Genomic DNA, 22,597 nt, shown 5'->3' on the forward strand with positions numbered 1-22,597 from the left:
AGCTGCAAAAGAAAAGTTAGAAGTTGGCAAACGTTCATGAGGTTCATGGGTTTAAGGAAAGGAGCTATCTCTATTACATAAAAGTGCAAGATGAAGCAGCAAGTGCTAATGAAGCTACAACAAATTGTCCAGAAGAGCTATCAAAAAGTAATTAATGAAGGGACTGCATTAAACAGTAGATTTTCAGTGTAGATGTCATGTAAAACATTCATAGCTAGAAAGAAGTCAATGCCTAACTTCAAAGCTTCAAAATACAGACTGACTCTCTTGTTATAAAATATAGCCAGTGGTTTTAAGTTGAAGCCAACACTCATTTACCATTTTGAATATCCTAGGACTCTAAAGAATTATGCTAAATCCACTCTACCTGTGCCTTATAAAAGGAACAATAAAGTCTGGATGACAGACATCTGTTTACAACATAGTTTACTGAATATTTTTTATTGAAATATAATTGACAGTGTTAGTACAATAAATATTTTAAACCCACTATTGGGATCTGTTTTTCTGTTCAGAAAAAAACAGGGTTCTTTCAAAATATTACTGTTGATTGACAATGCACTTGGTCACCCAAGAGTTCTGATGGAGATATATGACATTAATCTCATTGTCATGCCTACTAACACAGTATCCATTTTGTATCCCCTAGGTCAAGAAGAAATGTAAACTTTCAAGTGTTAATTATTTTTTATCTCCTCAGAGACCCACTTTTTTTCAGTTCTATACACATGGGAACACGGGCCGAAGCTCAACTCATCTTAGCGTGTATCACTCTATAGAGTAAAAAGCACCCTATGTACACAGTCAAAAAGCTACACTTCTTGGGCCCCTGAAACCTAAATCTGGCCCTTCTGAGCCCCTTACCCCTCCACGGTATCTAAAAAGAACAAGTAAGGAAAGATGTGCCCAGCATTGGCACAAACAAGGGAATAAACAGGCATTGGAAGTCAAGTCTTACTATGTAAGAAATACATTTCATAAATCTAAAATACCTATCACAGAAAGTGATTTCTCTGGCAGATTTGGTCAAGGTAAATTGAAAACATTCTGGAAAGGATTCACCGTCCCAGATGTTATTAAGGAGATGTATGATTCATGGGAAGAAGTCAAAATATCAACATTAACAGGGATTTGATAGAAGGTGATTCCAACCTCATAAATGATTTTGATGGTTTCAAGACTTCAGTGGAGAAAGTAACTGCAGAGGTGATAGAAATAGCAAGAAAACCTGAATCAGAAGTAGAATATGAAGATGTGACTGAATTGCTGCAATGTCATGATAAAACTTTTAATAGATAAGGAATTGCTACTTATGGATGAGCAAAGAAAATGGTTTCTTGAGATGGAAACTACTGCTGATGAAGATATTGTGAAGATTGTTGAATAAATGACCACAAAGGAATTAAAATACTACATAGATTCAGTTGAGAAAGCAGCAGCAGGGTGTGAGAGGACTGACTCCAAATTTGAAAGAAGTTCTACTGTGAACAAAATGCTATCAAACAGCATTACATGCTACTGATCATGAGAGGAAGAATTAATTGATGTAGCAAACTTCTTTATTGTCTTACATTAAGAAATTGCCACAGTCAACACAACCTTTAGCCAAACACCACCCTGATCAGTCAGCAGTCATCAATATCATGCCAAGACCCTCCATCAGCCAAACGATTATGACTTGCTGAAAACTCAGATGATGGTTAGCATTTTGTAGCAATGAACTTTTTTGTAATAAAGGTATTTACATTGTTTTTTAGACATAAGGTTATTATATACTTAATAAACTATAGTATAGTGTAAACATGTTTATATCCACTGAGAAACCAAAAAAATTCATTTGACTTACTTTATTGCAATATCTGCTTGATTGCAGTGCTCTGGAACCAAACCCACAATGTCAGCATAAACCTGTAGAAATAGAAATAACAATGAAAAATGTCCACCAAACCAAAAGCTAGTTCTCTGAGAAGATAAACAAAGTAGAGAAAATTATAAGTAAAAACAGACAAGTTAGAGTCTAAAATTAGCAATCCTTTAAGAACTTCCAAATTAAAGAGAGAGAACACACTTCCCAGATTATGTTATGAAGCCAGTATCTTTGTAACACCAAAGTTAGGTAAATATATCGCAAGAAAAGAAAACTACAAATCAATATCCCTTTTGAATATTTATGTAATAATCCTCAATAAAATACTAGAAAATTGTATCTGGGAAAAGATATAAAAAGTTATACATTATGATTAAGTTGGTGTTACTCAAGATGGCAAGCCTAGTTTAGCATATGAAAATCAATAAATGTAATACATCATCTTAGTGGAATAAAAGACAGACTTCATGTGGCCATCTTAATAAGCACAGAAAAACCATTTCACAAACCAATGCCATTTCTGAATAAAACACTAAACAAAGGAATGAAAGTAAATTTTTTCACCAGGGGAGAGGATATCTATATAAACTCCACAGTTAACATCACACTTAATGGCGAAAGGGTTAATGTTTTATCCCCAAGATTAGAAATAAAATAAGAATGCTCTCTCTATCCACTTTTATTCAGCATTATTCTGGAAATTCTAGGTAAGACAATTAGTGAAGCAAAAGAGAGAAAACGTAGCTATATTGGAAAGGAAGTAAAACTATATTTGAAGATGATATTTTATTTATAGAAAATCATAAGTAATCTATTTAAAAGACTATTAAAACAAATAAATGAGTTCAGCAAAGTTTAAGGACCCAAGGTCAATACATAAAATTCAATTTTGTTTCTACACACTAGCAATGAAATTAAGTTAATAATCGTATCATAAAAAGAAGAAAATCACTAGGCTTAAACTTAACAAAGCAAATACAATTCCTGAACACTGAAAACTACATAATATTGATGGAAGAATTAAAGAAGATCTAAGAAAATGAGAAGTCAATGGATATTTGTGAACTGAAAGACAATATTGTTAAGCTGATAAAGCAGATATTCCCCAAACTTATCTCTATTCAACATGCTTCCTATCAAAATACTTATTTGCTCTTTTACAAAAGTTGACAAGCTGATCCTAAAATTCATGTGGAAATTCAAGCAAATAATACACAGAAGAATGTTGAAAAAAAGAACCCAAGTTAAAGGATTCATGTTTATGCATTTCACATTATAGTACACACATGCAGTAATCGAGACAGTGTGGTACTGACATAAAGATAGAGATAGGTCGATGAAATAGAACTGAGAGTACAGAAATAAGCCTTTGCATTTATGGTCAATTTATGACATGAAAATCATTATGATTTTATACTAATAGTAACATATATCACCTCAGATATGAGACTATGGTTCACGCTACCATATCAGAAGTAGCAGCTTAAAATAAAAATAACCCGAGTTTTGTCACAAAAAAGTTTAATTTGTGCTTCATAAAAAAAAATCTAGAGGCTATACAAGATCTACAATATACAAGAAAGAAAATAATAAGAAGAAAAGTTTAAGAAATACAAAATAGAAAACTGACATGGACAAGCGTTTATTCTTAGAAAAGATTAATAAAATTGAAATATGCTAAGCATGACAGGGGCGCCGGGGGGGTTCAGTCCGTTGATGTCCGACTTCAGCTCATGATCTTATGGTTCATGGGACTGAGCCCCGCGTCGGGGTCTGTGCTGACAGCCCAGAACCTGGAGCCTGTTTTCAGATTCTGTGTCTTCCTCTCTCCCTGACTCTCCCCTGCTCATGCCATAACCCCCTCTCTCTCAAAAAATAAATAAAAACATATAAATAAAAAATAAATAAAAATAAAGTTTAAAAAATATGCTAAGCATGACAGATGAGACATTGAGTAACACCAAAATTATATTCTACTCAGAAATTAAAAGGAAGATATCACTACATATATTCTAGCTATTAAAAAGATAACAGGAGGATATTATAAGGACCTCTATTTCAATACATTTTTATAATTTTTTAAAATCGTTTATTGCCAATTGGTTTCCAGATAACACCCAGTGCTCTTCCCCACAAGTGCCCTCCTCCATCACCACCACCTCTCCCCGCCCCACTTCCCCTTCAACCCTCAGTTCATTTTCCGTATTCAATAGTCTCTCAGGTTCTGCATCCCTCTCTCTCCCCAACTCTCTCTCCCTCTTCCCCTCCCCTGGTCCTCCATTAGGTTTCTCCTGTTTTCCTGTTAGACCTATGAGTGCAAACATATGGTGTCTATCCTTCTCTGCCTGACTTATTTCACTTAGCATGACACCCTCGATGTCCATCCATGTTGCCATGAATGGCCAGATTTCATTCTTTCTCATTGCCATGTAGTACTCCATTGTGTATATATACCACATCTTCTTGATCCATTCATCAGATGATGGACATTTAGGCTCTTTCCATGTTTTGGCTATTGTTGACAGCTCTGCTATGAACATTAGGGTACATGTGCCCCTATGCATCAGCACTTCTGTATCCCATGGGTAAATCCCTAGCAGTGCTATTGCTGGATCATAAGGGAGTTCTATAGATAGTTTTTTGAGGAACCTCCACACTGTTTTCCAGAGCAGCTGCATCAGTTTACATTCCCACCAACAGTGTAGGAGGGTGCCCGTCTCTCCACACCCTTGCCAGCCTCTATAGTCTCTTGATTTGTTCATTTTAGCCACTCTGACTGGCGTGAGGTGGTATCTCAGTGTGGTTTTGATTTGTGTTTCCCTGATGATGAGTGATGTTGAGCATCGTTTCATGTGCCTGTAGGCCATCTGGATGTGCTCTTTGGAGAAGTGTCTGTTCATGTCTTCTGCCTATTTCTTCATTTTTATAATTTAAATACATAATTTAAGTAAAAACATTTACCAAATAGTCACTGGAAGTAATAGAAATAATAAACTTTGAATCCACCATGCAGTACCATTCCATCAGGAGATCAACAAGCCACATGGTGGAAGGTTGGTTACATTAAATCTCTTCCTCTCTGAAAAGGATAAATATGGTATATATTCTAGCTATAAGCTTCCCTTTCTAGTCAGCAGTGCCTCAGTCCGCACTACTATTCAAGGGTTCAGAGTACACAAACTGCCTGTGTGCGATCCCACATAACATCACCTTGAATCCAAGGGATCCACTCTAGGGCAAGGAATGTAATCATGGGCACATAATTATGGTATTCACTGGTTCTAATACATACAAAATCACCTAGAGGTTGCTGGCCTATAGTTATGGACCAGTCTCTTGAAACACATCTATGCATCTGTTTGGCTGTAACACCTTGAGAAGATGGTACTATCCTTCTATCTTGGTACATACTTTAAACCAATATTCATTATATGGCTCTGTTTCCTATTACAGTAACTACCTGTTATAGGAAACAAGGAGTAGAAATATGAGTGACCTTCCTCCCAAACACTCTTGTGAATGTACTTGAGGAATCTGTGCTTCTTTTCCCTATCATAGTAGATTCTGTGCTTCTAGAGAATGTGGGTGACTAAGAGGTTTCATCAGGGGACTCAATAATGGTCTCACTAAAGTAACAGCTATAATGGTCCCCTTTTTACCTTGGGCTCCTTGTAACTGTTCATTAGAAGACAAAGAAAAGAGTTAATATATCGGCAAAGTTTATTTGCCATACTTGCCCCAGTTCTATCCTGCTTCCCTCACGTCCTTAACAGGACTCTCCCAAGGGCATTTCTTTAATAAAACACTTGTACCAGAATACCATGTCAGGTTTTGCTTCACAAGAAACTGAACTTGTTTATGTACTAGTTTAAAGACTGAGGCTCTAAGACTTAGCAAAACAAAGAAATTATAATATTTTATACAGTAAAGAAATATTTTAAACAAATGAATACAAAGTAGTTAAAAATACAGTGATACTAAAAGGTATATCAGACAAATATGAGCCAAAATAAGATGTTTATGTAACAATATTAAAAGGACAGTAGACATGAATAGATAAACAAACAATGGCATATCTATATAATGCTCATTGGGCAGTAGAATATTAGTCAAGTTGAAATGTGTTTGAATAAAGAATCAGAATAAGAACAGCAGATTCTACGCTTTTCTGTCAAATGACCTTGGCACTAATTCTTTTAGTTTACAGACTTTATTTTCTCCACTTCCACAATGTAAATTTGGGGATTTCCACATATCTCTAAGCACATACTAAAAGCAAAGAGTGGAATCTGTTCATTCTCAGTGATTCGAATATGTTAAGACAACTCTTTCATTCTAGAGTACAATGTGAAATTTGCACAACCCCCTTTTTTATTGTACTAATTGTGTCAGCTGGGGCTAATTATTTAATTTTTTGAGCCTTACTTTAGGATAAAAATTCCTAAATTTCAAGGCTTAATCAAAAATCACACATATCATCTCTCAAAGGCATAGATTATAATCTTGCAACAACTGATAACTCCTCATCCTCTTTCTTCTTTTGTCCTACTTTCAAAGTAAAAACAAAAACATTTCATATCACATGATTTCTTTTCCCTCTCTCAGACTAACTAAATATAAATCTCTGTGGATGGAGCTTAGGTATTGTTCTTTTTTTTTAACATGAAATTGTTTGTTTCAGTATAATTAACATTGTTACACTCCTGAAAGTAATATTACAATATATGTTAACTAACTGAAATTTAAATAAAAACTCATAACAAAACCAAACACATGTTACATTAGTTTCAGGTATACAATTTATTGATTTATCGTTCTATATTTTAGTGCTCACCAGGATAACATATCTGTCACTATATAGCATTATAGTGTTATATAACACTATTGACATTTTAAAATATAAACACTATTACATTATTGACTATATTCCCTATTATATTATATTCAATTCTAAAATTTTAATTTTCTAAAATTATTTTCAATAGAATTATAAAAAAGAATGAAATAATAAAATTCAATATCAAAAGGAATTTCAGTATTTTAAAATGTCTTCAGTATTACTGTTGTTACTACTTTAAATGCTCACTGAAATATAAAGGGATAGAATTATACATATGGATGAAACAGAACGAGTACTAGGGGTTACACAAGATAGAAGATATGTCAAAGAGAATGTTTAAATTTTGTTGTAATATTTTCAGGACATAATACAAGAATTCTTATCATATGTCAGCAAGAACACAAAGGGGTATCTCTAGTTTCCTCATATAAATTTGTTTCCTCCAAACTTGTTAGAGAGAGAATATCATTTCATAATCCAAATAAGATGGAATTATGTAAGCTAACGGAAAAGAATTCCTCATGTTGTAAAAAAATGCATGATCACATTCTGGAAAAAGCCTCTTAGGAGACAACATTTCTCACTGCCCCATCCCCTGTCAAAAATAGCAAGAATAGCAAATACCAGCCCTCCAGGTAATTATAATAATAAACAGTACCAGAATTTTGACCAAGTGCTTAATTCTTACCGTAAGGAATAACTTAAGCCCCTAAAATACCAAGTTTCTATGTAGAAAATAACTAATGGCTACTAAGACGCAGTTCTTGTGTGTGTGTTTTTTATCTTAAGATAATCACTTACTTTTCTAGACTTTTTTGTAAGCAAACCAAAACTTTTAAAAAGTAGTCATGAAACAAATACATTCTCTTATTTGTACGTTAATGAAAACGCTGCTTACCTCATACCACCATTTTGTCAACTGTTCTGAGAAAACATTTAAACTCTGTACTTCAAAGCAGCCACAGCTTTTAGGAAGGGAGGTTATATTACCAGTCTAGTTATGCATGTTCTTCTAGCAACATTACTGTATTTGCCTCCATTCTGGAAACAATTTACTGTTATTAACTCTCATAAAGGAACACAGAAAAATATGTATTTATACCATGGCAGTATAGAAAGAGAATAGGTTTTAATAGAAAAACCTGAGCCTGAATTGTGGCTCTGCCACTTATAATATGAGTGACCTTAGGGCAATTTAATTAACCTTTTAAAATATGTTTTTCCATGTGTGAAATGTCAATAAATGTATAGCATTTTTATCTATCAGTGTTTTGCAAATAGTCTACACTCAATAGGTATTATTTTTTTCTTCCTATTCTACACTATACTCAAAATATGGCACCTTGTTGGAAAAAGCTAGAAATATTGCTATATTATGATATATCATATTTAGAAAGTAAATTGTTTAGAAATATGTGAGATGGTATAAGAAAAACCCCTTTCCAATTATCACTCATTAGCTAAAACCCTTCTTCCAAGCTCTATACTTAGGTATCTAATTAACTTTTTCAAGCCTCCAGTTGGCTGTTCTAAGATATTTCACACTTAATACAACTATACTGAACTGTTGATTTGTTCCCCTCCCTCATGCCTCTTTATAAGAGCTTTTATTCTACAGACTTTTTCAAATTAGTAAGTGACCTCATAAACCACCCACACAAGTCAGCACCGGGTTACTTCTGACACCTTCTTTTCTCCTCCCAGCATCTAATCTGTCCAACATCAGTCATTTATTTTGCAAAAATATACATCATTCATTTCTGTTCAGTTTGGGTGCAGATCACTGTCATTTTTCATCTGGAGTACTGCAATAATCTCCCGACGAGTCTCATCTCTAATTATCTTGTCACTTTCCACTTCATTTTCCACAAAGCAGCCAAGGTGATAATTTTAAAACACAAATCATTTGTTACTCTTGCTTACAAGTGTCCAATGGCTTCCATACCCACTTAAAAATTATATTATATATACAGACCAGACCGTTTATGTTCCGATCTCTACCTGGCTCCCCAAACTCTTCTCATGATATGGCTTCTTCCTACTGATGGTTTCATCCTTAAGGGTCTCTCAGGGACTTAAACATGCTGTGTGCTCTCCCACCAAGTGCAATTTCTTTTACCTGAAAATCTTTATCACTCCAATTTTCATGTAATTGGCATCTGCTCATATGTTAAGTCGCGCATTAAATTTCTTTTGAAAAACCTTTCTGGCAACCCAAATTAATACCACATAGCCTATTACTTCCTCTGAGAGCACCTTTCCTTACTATTACTTTTGGAATACATTATTATATATATTAGATGGAATTTTACTCCTCCTTACTTTCTCTTGTAGGCAAGGAAGGGTTTTTTTTTGGCATAACAGTAAAAAATAATAATAATAATGGCATAATATGGTCACTTATTCAACCGAAGAACACATGAAGGGGTAGAAAATAATGGGTGTGGTCAGAAGCAGCAGCTATTTTATGATTTGGGGAAGAACTTTAAGATAAAGTGATATTTAGCAGATATGCGAATGAAGTGTGAGGAAGCCAAGAGGAAGGACCTCGTAGGCAGGGAAGCACAGCACAAAGTTCCTGAGATGGGAATATTTATACTGTGCTTGAGGAATAGTCAAGGAGGTCAGGGTAATTAAGAAACAGAGTAGAAAAGAAAGTTACGTTGGATTGAGATTGTGTGAGGAATCACAGATCACAGCATGGGATGCATATTTTATTCTAGTGTCAACATTAAACTATTAGAGGCAATCAATTTTGTGTTTTTTGTAGATTCTCCTGTCTGGAAAGTTTAAAGACCAAATATATTCCCCAGTGTGGAGCAGCCACTGATACTGCATGATAGATTCAAAAGGGAGGCCCAGAATATGAGCACATCTGGGGTCAAGCAGGGGACCCAAAAAATGAAGCCAAGAGAGTAAAAGACTGAAGGGATGATTGAAAGAGGGAAAAAAAAGTAGGAGACTGGAGTCTAGAAAGTTTTCAGATACTACCTGTGATATGAGAGATAACTAGTGAAAACAGCAAAAGGGGTATTTTGCACTATCTTTCTAACTCATTGGAAGTTCATAATCATCTAAAGTAATATGTCTTTCTCTGTGTCTAGACTGTGTTTTGTGTCCAGGCAATGCAAGAAAACGCAAGGAGTTAAGTTTGAAGGGAATTACCTACCATATTTATTTATTGATCTGTGGTGTGATGTCTGACCTTGCATGAATCATAACAAACCATATCACTATACCAGGAACTTAATACCAACCTAGCTGAACTATGGACAGAATGGAGTGAAGACCTGAGTAGAACTAGGGGCAGACCTGGAATTAGAAATATTCTCTTAGGTGGAGTACAGCACGGTGTAAACAGATGTGACTACAGCATTTGGGACATTAGGGAAATAAAACTATAAAACAAAGAACATTTCAGACACTTTGTGTTTCAGCCTTGACATTTAAAGAGCTTGTTTGGAAATTGTCACTTCCTTCCTTATAATTGGAAAATATCTGAACAAACCAAAATGATTTTTCTTAGAAACACCAGTGAATTGAGTTCACAGGTGAAACCACCACCCCAAAACCTGGAGAGACAAGTGAATGCAGAGAATCACAGTCTACAGAGACTCAGTTTGCTTGGAGCAGAAGCCTCTGGAGACATAATTTGAAAGAAACACTTGAAGAATAATTTTGATGAACTGCTGGAGGCACAGTGCCCATTAGAGTGAAATCCTACAAGTTTCTCACTCTCAGAAGAGAAAATCAGTGAAACCAAAAACTGGTTCTTTGAAAAGATCAATAAATTTGATAAACTTCTAGCCATATTAACCAAGAAGCAAGAAGAGAACACACAAGTAACTAACAGAAATGAAAGAGGGATCATCACTACTGATTGCATAACATTAAAGGCTAATTAAAATACTATGAACTTTATAGTCACAAATTTGATAATTTAGATGAATGAAATGGACCCATTCCTTGAAAGGCACAAACTAAAATCAGTTCATACAAAGAAAAGGAAATAATCTACATAAGATTATACCTACAAAAGAAATTATTTCATTATAACCTTACAAAAAGAAGATGCCAGGCCTAAATTATTTCACTGGTGAATTCTACCAAACACTTAATGAAAAAATGACATAATTTCCCTAGTCTAGAAAATACAATGAGTTAGGTATCTAGATTTCATTATTTGTTGAAGTAAAACAATAGAGAAATGAGTAGATTTAGGTAAGAATGAAAGTTTTCTGGGAAAAGCCATGGATACCCTCATTTTTATTAAATTTTGGCTTCTCCAGAGTTTTCAAATATACTCTGGGAAACCCAATACTTTTCAATTAATTTGGACAAGAGGAGAGAAAATGAATATATGAGGTCATCTGCAAAAACCCAGAAGCCAGACGGCAGAGAAAAACTGCTGTAAAGTTTAGTGGGGCTATGTGGAACTATAATATAATGAAACAAAAAGGATAGTTCCAGGACATCTGGGTGGCTCAGCCAGTTAAGCATCAGACTTCGACTCAGGTCGTGATCTCATTGCTTGTGGGTTTGAGCCCCGGGGTAGGGCTCTGTGCTGACAACTCAGAGCCTGGAGCCTGCTTCGGATTCTGTGTGTCCCCCATTCTCTGCCCTTTCCCTACTCACGCTCACTTTCTCTCTCAAAAATGAATAAATGTTAAAAAAAAAAAAACAGAAAAAAAAAAAGGATAGTTCCAGGGTTAAGCTTGTTCTCAAACAGAGGAAATATATAAACAGTTATGCTGTTAGCATGAATTTCTTGTGCAGGAAATGACATAAAAGATCACTAACCACTGGGGAGTATAAAAGAATAACAGTGCCCAATAAATTGATTGAAACTAATACATTCTCAGAAATAACACTGAAAAACCAATATATGATGACACTGAAAACGTGCAGAAGGAACGGGTGTTGTAAAATGTTATAAAAATGTTAATATTCAATTTTGTTCAGCAGAATAAGTAGCCACTAGAGGCCTATTAATAAAGGATTCAGACTTCCCAAATTAATATTATTATACAGCCAATCCAGTGCTGATGGCTAGAACTTATGAAACTATTTTACTAACAGCAAAAAAATAAATAAATAAATTCACATGTGTTTCTCTTAAGAGTCCTATTCCTTGCAAAGCATAACTTTCTTATAATTAAACACATATTAATATAAATTTGGTTGGTATTTCACAGTACATAAACACAGGAAATAGGTAAAGTTAAATAGACTTCATTAGGTATCAAATCATTTTTAAACTTCTATTACTGTAGATAAACCTGCTCAGAGACGTTACCTCAACAAGAAAAAGGCACTGCCTCTTTCTCCAAGGACAAATTAAATTTATTTTCCTAAATATAACTGAATGAATGTGTTTCCAAAATTCAAATTAGAAAAAAATATCAAACAAGCTCTAAGTTATATTTTTGTATCAATTTCGGCTGGCTGTATTTCACATTTATGATATTATTTTATTGATTTAAACTCATGAATTTAGCTTAGACCAAAAAAAATCTAGACCTTTAGTAAAAGAACATGTTCTCTAACTCTTTAATCTGCCAAAGGATTAAAACAACAACAACTTCTAGGTGTCTCAAAGTTTGAAATTTCATGAACAGAGCAAATAATTTATTGGTCTGGGGCATCATTTAATGTGTGGATAATCTGAGAATAACTACATCTCATGCCTGTGTAGTCACAACCATATGAGGAGTAACCCCACAAACTTCCTCAATAATATAAGATTGATGATAAATTTTCTCTCTGGTTCATGTATATATCCTTATATCCTAGTATAGTGATGGGTGTTCAATAAATAGAATAGTAGCAGTAACAATGCTCCAAGGGTTCTCAATTGCCTGACAGACAAAATGCAAATTCTTTAATGTCAAATAAGGCTTTTTTTTTTTTTTTTTTTTTATGAGAGGACTGTGACCAACTCCTTTGTCCCACTCAGGTTATAGCCTTTTTTCCCAAAAGGTCATTAAGGTAAACTACACACTGCTTCCAGAGGATACCTGAACTTCTGTTACCTTCAGATACCGGTCAGGATGAGCTCCACCGGGGTATTCTTCCTATCATCATTTCAGATGTTTGAATTTTTTGTTTTGTTTTGTTTTGTAGAAAGAGAGAATGTAAGTGGGGGAGAGGGGCAAAGGGAGAAGGAAACAGAGAATCTTAAGCAGGTTGCTGACCATGGAGCCCAACTTAGGGTTCCATTTCAGGACTATGAGATCACAAACTGAGCTGAAATCAAGTGCCTAACCCTCAACTAAACTGTTCAGGTGTCCCCAGATGTTTTATGAATCATTCAACGTTCAGACCAAAAGTCTATTTTTTTCTGAAGAATTTCTGCATGCCTCAAACAGGATTTATGCCTCTTCACTCTACTATCTTCTGACAAATTTTATTTATCTTTCATATGGGCAATAAGTATACAGTACTTGTACATAGTTTTGCTCTCTTCACCACAGGATGAGCTCTGTGAGGGCAGAGACCATGGATTCTCACCTGCCTACATCCAGAATCTAATCCAGTAATTAACATGTCATACTTTGTTGATACTAATTACTGATACCATTAAAATTTCTCAAAGCTCCCAAATTCATAGAGCATAATGAAATGGAATATTTGCTGTACCTTAATTATCAGTAACACACAGAACTGTTACGGTAGGTTCTGCTACTTGTGGGCAGCAGGCTTGTAAAGGTGGCAACGACCAAAGACAGTAATCTTTTATTGATCGCATACCACCTGGGAAACTGCATACCAAACACTAGAACATAGTGTTTGAGTTTTGGGTAATGGGTGTAACCACTTGAGAAATCATCTATGCAACTGCACTAAGAGAATTGAGTTGAAAGAAAGCAGGTTACTCAAAATCTTCAGTTATAGCTCTATAGATGAACAGCCAAGGTTTTTGAAGGGGTATTTCAATTTTGTTAGCTTTTTCATTAGAGTTAAATTTGCTAAGAAAGTAAATCTTACCACATGCAAAAAAAAAAAAAAGGTACTTATGTGAGGTGTTAACTAACCCTGTTGTTGTAATCATTTCATGATATATGTATCAAATCACCATGTTGTACACATTAAATATATGCAATACTAAATGTCAACATATCTCAATAAAAATGGGAAAAAAGGCACAATGATATTTAAGAAATTAGGAAGAAGAGTGTAAATTATTTTGGGGTGTGGGTGGGAAATACTGAAGCTTCCTTGTTCCTACTCCTTTCTTTTCACTGGAGTAAAAACTAAATTGAATTAGCATAGTTCTTTTTATGAGTATTTTTAGTTCTTTGAAGAGTCCTTTTATGTTATCAAAAGGCTCATCAAATAAAGACAACTTTTATCAAGAAGCTCATGCTGCTCATTTTTGCTAAGCGACTGACAAAATCCTTTGGCCATCTCCTAGTTAATTTTGAAATTGTTACTGGAATACATGGCTCAGTCTCCACAGGAAAAGGCATCAAAATGTTCTACTCCTTCATAAATCCCCGACCCACGTCAAACCGCTGCTGTGGCTGAGGTAGTACAGTTTGGGTGAAAAATTAATTTGTAAAAACTTAAATTAGTGTCCACATAATATTAATTATTATTGTTGTTATTTATGTACCCCCTTTAAAGTAAATTCTTTTTTAAAAAAAGTAAATTCCTGTGGTCCTGTGGCACCTGTGTGGCTCAGTAGGTCAAGTGTCCAACTCTTGGTTTCAGCTTGGCCATGATCTCATGGTTTTGAGGGTGTGAGCCCCACATTGGTATGGGGTCTGCTTGTGATTCTCTCTTTCCTCTCTCTCTCTATCTCTGCCTGTCCCCCACTTGTGCTGTGTCTCTTCTCTCTCAAAATACATAAACTTATATATTGTTTTAAAAATGTAAATGTAATGTAATATTTAATTATTAAATTGTCTATTTGGGTTGAACTGCTTCCTCTAAAAAAGATATACTAAAGTCCTAACCCCAGGAACCTGTGAATGTGACCCTATTTGCAAATAATTTCATTGTAGAAATAATCAGATAAGAGGAGATCATACTGGGTTAGGGTGGGCCCTAAAGCAGTGTCTGTTATCCTTATAAAGAGACATTCAGTGACACAGAGAAACACCAGAAAAATGCCATGTGACAATGGAGCCAGAGAGCAGAGGGATGAACCTATAAGCTAAGGAACTGCAAGTGTTGCCGGCAACCACCTAAAGCTAGAAAAAAGCAAGGAAGGAGTCTTCCTTACAGTCTTCAGAGGAAGCACGACCCTGCCAACACCTTAATTTTAGACTTCTAGCCTCTAGGACCATGAGAATAAATTCTTCTTGTGTAAACGACCCATTTTGTGGTAATTACTTACTTGGAGTAGCCCGAGAACACTAATGCAGTGCTCTGATATAACATATATATTATTAATATATTGGTCTGTCTTCAATTTCTTTAAAAACGTTTACAAGTAACTTTAATAATAACTAAGTTATTTGGGCTAAGCTCTCTTTAATCAGTACCTCCCTGAAAGCCAAATTCTGCTGCCTGTTTTATTATGTTTGTTGTAATAATTAATGCAGTTATGGAAATTCTCATATATACATCTCATATCAATTCCTTAGGATAATTACTAAGTCAAAGAAACTACAAAGTATTTTACAATTGTATATATGTTGCCGAATTGCCTGTGGTAGTTTATAAATGGGTCCATTTCCCATACTGTGTGCCACACTGGGAATGATTAACCTCCTGCATCTCCACCAAACTGAGAATCGAAAAGCAACAATTGATATTTGGTTTTCATTTCTTTATTATTTTGAGTTTCACTTTTTGAAATACGACATTTATAGTTATTTTTGTGTTCTCTACCTGATCACATATTGTTTTGTTTTTATTTTCCAACTGGGTTGCTTACTTTTGTCAATTATCTTGTATTCTGGATTTTTCAGACATGAGTCTCTAGGCTTGTGATCATGGTCAAGTTATTTAATTTCTATAAGCTTTAATATTCTTATGTATAAAATGGCAATAATGAGAAAATGTACCTCTTATGGATGTAATAAATAGAAGAATATATGCAGGGAATTATTATACAGTACAAAAGAGATCCCAAAACAGCATAGTACTGAATAAGCACTATGTAGGGCATTAGTACTGCAGCATCAGTGAAAGAGAGAACCATCAGTGCTTTATATTGATATAAATATATATATATATTGACTTTAGTATGAAAACATCTGGTTTGCTGTCATCAAATAAATATGTACTTGATGTAAAGCTCTGCAGGTCAAGTAGATCTGAATTTATTTCTACCATAAATACTTTTTAATGTACATGATTTTGGCCTATTTATGATACCTTTTTAAATGTTAGTTTTCTCAACAATTAAAATATACAGCAATACCTTCAGTTTACATGACAAATTTAATTACATGAACCTGGGTTTATAACTTAACTCTTGAACTTCATTTTCTATATGATTATTAACTTTCCCATACTTTAATTTTTCATGTATACAACAGACAAAATATCATTAAGATAATTCTTAGAGTGTTGGGAGGATTAACTTAGATAATTATGTACAGATCTTAATATAGTGTTTAGCACACAAGGAGTCAGTATCTATCCAGTAACTATTATCCAGTAGTCAATATCCACTAACTCTTATCATTGTCATTTTTATTGGACTATTTAAGGTACCAAGTGGATAATGTATTCAAGCTCTTATCAGGTTGAATAATTATAGTAAATGTTTATTAGGGGCTATTGATATGTGATGGTGGTAGAAGAGAGGGGGTAGGTAATACGGGAGGTGTTTCATTTACAGAAACATTTCCAGACGAAATTTTTGCAATCACCTTATATTCCACAGAACTTTGTGGACATTACTACCTATTCATATATATGCTGGTAGACACCCTAAGCTTTTATTTTGTGGGAAGGATCTTAGCAGGAGCTATGTCGGTCCACCTCTGTGTGAATATGCCACGGCCTCTGGTCAGCTACCTGTCCTTGTCAGGCTCCTCACATTCCATAGCGGATGTTAATCTCACCTTCTGTTTCCCTGATCGGTGCAGCATATGGCTCTGCACAAACTGGCAGTGCAGAAGAGCTGCATTCCAAGTACTTGTTAGGGATGTGACCTTGACAGAGTTGATTGATAAAAGTTGACTTAAAAGAAATATTATGTTTAATTCTTTCTAGGGACATATTGAAATCTCTCTCTAAATAAACCAAATAAGCCTATTTAAAAAAAAAATCATAGGATTTTGCATAAAACCATTCCCCCCAAATCCCTCCTATATCGCTTTTATTTTAATGAATCAAACTTGGAGTCTTTTGAAACTCATCCCTATATGTACTCTAAAATTATTGTTAAACATGATGTCCAGCACATTATACATTTTCCTTTTTTTTAAGGATGATGGGAATTTCCTCTGCGGTCTCTGTTCTAGTGATATTTGTACTATTCTGATCCACAGTTTGTCTTCAATTCATGAACACTGTACAACGTACGTTTAATTTTGGCTGCTAAAAACTAAAAATTTAAGCCAATTTTTGCCAAGCAATTTTGCCAGTATTTGCCCATATATATATATATGCCAAATATATAGACTCCTATAACATGCATTTTGTGTGATTTATTAGCATTACTTCTGCATTATATTTAGTAAACTAACCATTTTAAAATTCTTTATGAATTTCATGCCAACTTACTTTTTAAAAACCAATCTTATATTGAAGTATGACATAGGAAGACATACAATTCATAAGTGGATAGCTTAATGAGTTAGCACAATGGGTGTCTACCTGTGGAATTACCCCTGAGAATGAGAAATAAGTCTTCCCCAGCAATATGGATGCTCCATATTCGCCATTTCAATCCCTCATCTTCACAGTCGGCCAGCATCTTGATTTCTATCACCGTAGTTAACTATGGCTGTTATTGAAGAGCATATGAATGGATCTATACATTCTATAATTTAATATTATATTTCTGAATTCACTCATGCTGTTGTATGTAGCAGTGCATTTACTTTTTTACTAAAAGAATATTTTTAAAAATTTATTATTTGGGCAGCTTTCTTTTTAATAATCTTTGCATAATATACCTTTTCTATACCTTTATTTTCAATTTATATGTGTTCTTATAAACAACGTATATTTAAGTCAACCTTTTTCTGAACATTTATTTTTAACTGGAATGTTTTAGCTCAATTACATTTTATGTAATTAGGTATACGTCTGCTATTTTACTATTTGTTTCTATTTCCCCCATCAGTTCTTGTATTTCTCCTTTCTTGACATTTATGTTTTTTAATGTAGTATTTTATTTTTCTTCTTTGTAAACTATTTTTATAGCCACATGCACCCTTGATTCATCAAGTCTAATATATATGAGTACTTTGCCTATATCATGTACATAAGGATAATAAAACTCTTAAATTCCATTTAATACTTTCCCATATTTTATGCATTTATTTTCCTATGCCTTAGCACTTTATATATTTTAAACTGCATATAATATTGTTATTTGAATTAATTTTTAGTTCCATTCTCTTTATCACTTTCTAAATATATGTTTTCATCTGTATGTACTGTTTCTGCAACTGCCCTTTAGTATTTCCTGTAATGTGGGTTCACTGGTAATAATTAAAATTTTTTTTTTGTTTTCCTAAAACAGTCTCTATTTTGCCTTAATTAATGAAGGGTAATTTTTGTTCTACATAGAAGTTGATGGTGGGAGTGTTTTTCTATCCCCATTTGAGGCTATCATTCTATTTTTGGTTTCCATATTCAGTTTGAGAAATAACCCATCACTGTTAATGGTGCTCCTCTGAAGCTTATGTTCTTATTCTTCACAGTCCCTCTAAGACAGTCTCTGTCTGGTTTTCAGCAGTTTTATTATGAATATCTAGGTGTATTTCAGTATATATGTGTATTACTAGATGAATTTAGAATTTTCGCTATTCTTATCATTTCTTGATATCTATCAGCAGCTCTGGAAAACTTTGAACCATTATATATTAAAATAGTGCTTTGTCTTATTCTTTATCTCCACTTTTTCTGGCCCTCAGTCAAATTAAACCTAAGTTTCGATTTTGATGTCTGTCCTGACAATGAAACAAATAACAAACATATTCGTTCTTTACCTGAAAATCTGTTCTTAACATCTATATTTTAGTTCCTTTAGTTCCTTTAGCATTAGAATTCCTGTCAAAACTCATACAGTTTGATGTAACCACACTTTTCTTTCTACCCCACTTAGCTGCTCTTCCTGCCTTTACATCTTCTGATCTTCACCTTTTAAAATCTGAGCTCACTAGAACATACCATGTAGAAATCTAATAGTCTGCACTGACATTTACCTCTCTTTTCCATCACTGATAACATTTCTAAATAGTCAACATATATTTATTGAAATAGTGTTTACCCATCAATTACTACATGCCAGGTTCTGTTCTATGTCTTAATGCACCTTGCATTTTAGTGACTATATGGTCAGAGTATAATTTTTTTTTCTCTCAAACATGTATTGAGTCTGATCCATACAGTGTGAATGTCACTAAGAAGTCAAAGGAGTACAAAGCCACAGCCTTTAATGTTAAGAAGCTTATACTATAACATCTAATATAGACTATACAAAGTTTTTTAAAATCCTTAGATATGTATGAAGAAAGGCATAGAGAAACTAATGAGAACAAGGAATATGTAGACTAATTGGAACTTAGAGGACAAAATAAGACAACATTAAGGGGCACCTGGGTGGTTAAGTTGGTTGAGCATCAAACTCAAATTTCTGCTCAAGACAGGATCTCATGGTTTGTGTGATTAAGCCCATCTCAGACCCTGGGACACTTGGGATTCTCTCTCTCACTACCTATGCTGCTTTTGCACATGCCCTCTCTCTCATAATAAATACATGATCATTTAAAAAAATACATATAGAAAAAAATATTAGAACCCTTGAAAGAAATATTGGATTTGCCAAACACATAAGTTAGAGTAAGAAACCAGTCCAGGCAGAAGAAATTTCCAAAGGAACAGAGATTCACAGAGCAGAATGTGTTTAGAAAATTGCAAATACACAATACAAGGACAGAAATTTACGAATTTGGATGTACATGTATATGTGTAGTGTGGTGGTGGTGGTGCGTATGGGTGTCTCTAGAAATTGAATGGAGCACTAGGGTACTTGAGAGAAACAAGCAAAATATTAGTCCAGACCATTCTATTAGATGTTTGAAGTATCTAGCTCAGAGCTTCAGCTGATCTTGTAAGTCTTGGGAAATCTGACAAATTTTAGGGCAAACTGTCATAAATTCATGTTTTTAGGAATATAAATTTTCTATCATGGGATAAATTGGAATTTTTTTCTCAAAATCTTACAATGTTTCTTCCTCTGACAATGATGAATACTACCTTTCACAACTATTCAGACAGTTTAATGATATGATTAGTATCTCTGTTTCCATCATTTTCACATCACCAACCAGCACTTCCTTTTTTTGTGATAATTGTTCACAGGACCAGTTCCCTTACCTTTTGCTCCCTCTTCAGAGATAAAACTGCCACCAAAGAAATAGCAGCATTTATCAGATTTCCTATTTTAAGTGGAAAGAGAATTGTAGCTCTTATCTAGATTGAGGCTCTTCTGTATAGGATGAGGGCACTGTTACAAGATATTTTTCAAGCAAGGTGTTATTAATGACAGTGTTATTTAGTATATATTAGTATTAGCATTAATGATGTATTCTTTATGTTGTGTTACTTATGTATGAGTTCAAGAGTTCAATACAATAAAATAATTTACAATGGCTAAAGATTACCTTTGTAATTATACCAATTTTACTCATGCTCATACATAGTTAACAATTGTGGGAGAAAACTACCAAGCTGGAAATTTACAATATCTGGAATCACTTTATCCAAGAACCAGACCTCAGAGTAGTCCATCATTAGCAGATCAACTGAACACAAATTGTTAGGTTGTTTAACTTACAAAGAACTTTTGGTGGGGTTTATCAAAATACAAAACTGTTTTCTAATTCTCTTACTACTTTTCCATTTACTGGTTCTCAGTTTGTTGTAAGAGAAGGATTTCCCTTCTTTATATCTATTCAAAAATTCTTAAACTATTTTATGTGGTATAAGGCGTTACAATCATGATATATTTTGACAAAGTACTCATAAATTGGTCAACAGGAGGAGACCCTAAATGCTGGCTACTGTGTCCTTTTACCATGCCTCCCTATTTCTGGCATAGCAAAATATTTCAAACTCTTTTCCAGCATGAGCTTTGAGATCAGCAATTTTGCCAAGCAATTTGCTTACTTTTAGCTGGATTAGAAATCAAATATGCATTCCAGGTGCTAAATACAATCCTAGCTACTGGGATATCACTGATTTTCAGAGACCCTCTAAGTGAAATAGTCAAGAAATGCATGTATACGTGTGTGTGTGTGTGTGTGTGTGTGTGTGTGTGTGTACACAGAGAATACATTTGATCCTCTTTCTTTTCTGCATTTGTAATTCTCTCCTCTGAAATAAGAAGTATCGATCCTATCATAGATTATATTTTCACTTGTTTTCTCAATCCTAAAATGTTCATAGTTTCAGAATTGCTTATTCACATGGTATGAATGAAATATATGAAAATAAATGGACTAACTAGTGTTCAATATTATTCTTATTTTTTTTAAATATTTAGCCTAAGGGTATGTGGTCAAATACTATTTGACAGCCATCATAGAAATAATACTTTCAAGCAAAAATTATCACAATGAAATAAAATTTTGATGGGCAAAGATTCTTAGCATCTATACAGGGGAAAAATAGTAACATTAGAGAAATATGGCAAGAATCACTTTAACCAAGTGATCAAAAATAAGGTCTCTAATAACAAGAGAGACAGACATGTAACTTCTAATATAATGCTCTGGGGAACACAAAGAATTCAGATATAGTATTTCTGTCAAAGGATACACATCACTGGAATCAAATCATGAGCATTATTTAGACAAACCAAAACTGAAGAAAAATGCATGAACTAATTGTTCTTTATTTTTCAGAGTCAAGGATTTGGAAAACAAGAAAGCCTAATGTACTGATTTAGTTTAAAGAATAACAAATAATAATGGTAAAATGGAAAGAAAAGAAGAGAGAATTGATGGTAGGGAATGAAGGAGAGAAAGAAAGAAAAGAGAGAAAAGAGAAAAAATTACAACCCGTGACGATTAAATACAATGAGTATCCTACATTGATCCAAGACCAGTATATATTTTTTCTTTTAACATAGGACATTATGGGGCGCCTGGGTGGCTCAGTCGGTTAAGCCTCCGACTTTGGCTCAGGCCAGATCTCACCTTCGTGGGTCGAGCCCCACGTCAGGCTCTGTGCTGATGGCTAGCTCAGAGCCTGGAGCCTGCTTCCGGTTCTGTGTCTCCTTCTTTCTCTGCCCCTCCCCCTCTCATGCTCTGTCTCTCTCTGTATCAAAAATAAATAAAACATTTTAAAAAATTAACATAGGACATTAGTGGGACAAATGGAAAACTTGGACGAGGTCTGTAGACTACACAATAATATTGTATGGTATTTCCTTATTTAAAAAATTACACAATGGTTATATATAAGAATACATTTGTTTCTAATAAATATACATTGACATTTTTAGGAATAAGGGGGCATCATGTCTATAGCTTACTTGCAAAAGTGTCCCTCCAAAAATGTGAATAATAAGAGAGGTAAAGAGAATGATACAGCAAATGGGAAAAAATGTTAACACTTGGGTAATCTGGGTTGGTGGTTTTAAATATTTGTGCACACTTTGATACTTCTTCCTTCAAAAACTGAAGGGAGATTCTTCTTCCTTTGGTTTTGGGCTAGATTTAGTGATTATACTTCTATCAAAATCAGTAAAA

At 34.2% G+C, this 22,597-nt stretch overlaps 1 long non-coding RNA gene across 4 annotated transcripts in view; it reads right to left on the minus strand.

Annotated features, from left to right (window-relative positions):
* The window catches only part of LOC115286439, a 444,475-nt gene that overhangs the window by 358,360 nt on the left and 63,518 nt on the right, over positions 1 to 22,597 (minus strand). For 3 of the 4 annotated variants that reach the window (XR_003906065.1, XR_003906062.1, XR_003906064.1), the window contains exon 2: positions 1,847 to 1,908. This is a non-coding gene — a long non-coding RNA (uncharacterized LOC115286439). Of the gene's footprint in view, positions 1 to 1,846; positions 1,909 to 12,739; positions 12,863 to 22,597 lie in introns of those variants that run through there. The other variant, XR_003906063.1, reaches the window with a different exon arrangement.

Source organism: Suricata suricatta, chromosome 3 (assembly GCF_006229205.1).
Source record: "Suricata suricatta isolate VVHF042 chromosome 3, meerkat_22Aug2017_6uvM2_HiC, whole genome shotgun sequence".
NCBI classification, from domain to species: Eukaryota; Metazoa; Chordata; class Mammalia; order Carnivora; family Herpestidae; genus Suricata; species Suricata suricatta.